Genomic DNA, 1,542 nt, shown 5'->3' with positions numbered 1-1,542 from the left:
TGTCAAGGTTGCATGCAAATTTGATCTTTTATTTTAAAAATATATTAAAGAAAAGTATAAGATATTTACATGTTTGTTTTCCACCAAAATATATGTCATATTGACTCATTTGTATTTTCCATGCATACCATTTACCATATATATAGGGCTAATTTTTTTTTGTTATGGAAATAGAAGTGGTGATATACCTTAACATTGTAATTTTTGGTGTTTTTCAAAACTGTGGAAGTACACAAATCGGAGGGTCCGATTTCTGTACCTTAAAAAAAAAATTTTTTTTTACCACAAATCGGACGGTCCGATTTGTGTACCTCCCACAAATCAGACGGTCCGATTTGTGTACCTCCCACAAATCGGACGGTCCGGTTTCTGCACCTCTACAAATCGGACGGTCCGATTTCTGCACCTCCCACAAATCGGACGGTCCAATTTCTGCACCTCTACAAATCGGACGGTCCGATTTCTGCTTCTCTAATTAAACGATCCCACATTTGAGTATAACACCCCAACAATTCACATTTTAAAAAAACATCACTACCACTCCAATATTAAAAATAAAAAATTCTATATATAGACCTCTATATTGTTCATGTTATCCTATACCATTTATGATTTTCTATAAATTTATATTTTATTTTTTGTATTAAATGTAAATCGCATGTCGGTTACATAAAGAAAGACATTAATCCTAAAAATAAGGAATGTTGATCATGAGTTCTTGTTATAATCTCTTTCAAGTTTCAACATAAGAGCAAAGTAAAAATGGCATACATTGATGGTAAACCATTTTGCTTAATTTAGTTGAAAACTTTTATCTTGGATGAGCACTAAACATTCCAACCTATTTGGAGAAAATTGGATTGGAATTGGGTCACCTTAACGCTTAATATCTCCCGAATTTTTTTTAAATATATTCATTTATGAAAAAATAAATTTAGGAAAATAACTTTTAATTAATTAATATTAGTTAAATTTTTTAAATTATTTTTTAAAAAAAATTAAGATTTAAAATTTAAATTTAGAATTTTAAATTTAATAAATTATTTAAAATTTAGATATTAAAAAATATAAATTGGTCTCACTAGCTTAGCATGTATAGAAGTTTCTTTTATAAACTTAATAAACTATGAGACTTTAGATCTCTTTGTATTCATAGGCGAAAAAGTATTTTATTTTATTGTATAATTTGAAAATTCAATTTTTACCAACACAGTTTATTAGAAAGGTAGATATCGGGTTCTCCTTATTAAAAAATAGCTTAAGTTTCAGTTTGATGAATATAAAGAATCAATCTTAAAAAGTTATATCATCTTAATTTCAAAGTCCAATAAAATTTTCGGGGTAAATTTATATGCCATTTGATTAAAATAAAAAACAACTATACTCTGTCATTATTTATGATGAGCCAGAAAACATTTTATAATCAGATACAATTTTATAAGTATTAAATATTAGTTTAAAAATCTGCATTTATATATATATTTTTTCTTTTTTTATTTATCTTATTAATTTCTTTTTTTTTTCGAATTTTAAATTTTATAA

Source organism: Arachis ipaensis, chromosome B07, assembly GCF_000816755.2.
Source record: "Arachis ipaensis cultivar K30076 chromosome B07, Araip1.1, whole genome shotgun sequence".
NCBI lineage: Eukaryota > Viridiplantae > Streptophyta > Magnoliopsida > Fabales > Fabaceae > Arachis > Arachis ipaensis.
The sequence above is the reverse complement of the archived record's forward strand: the minus strand, read 5'-3'. Positions refer to the sequence as shown.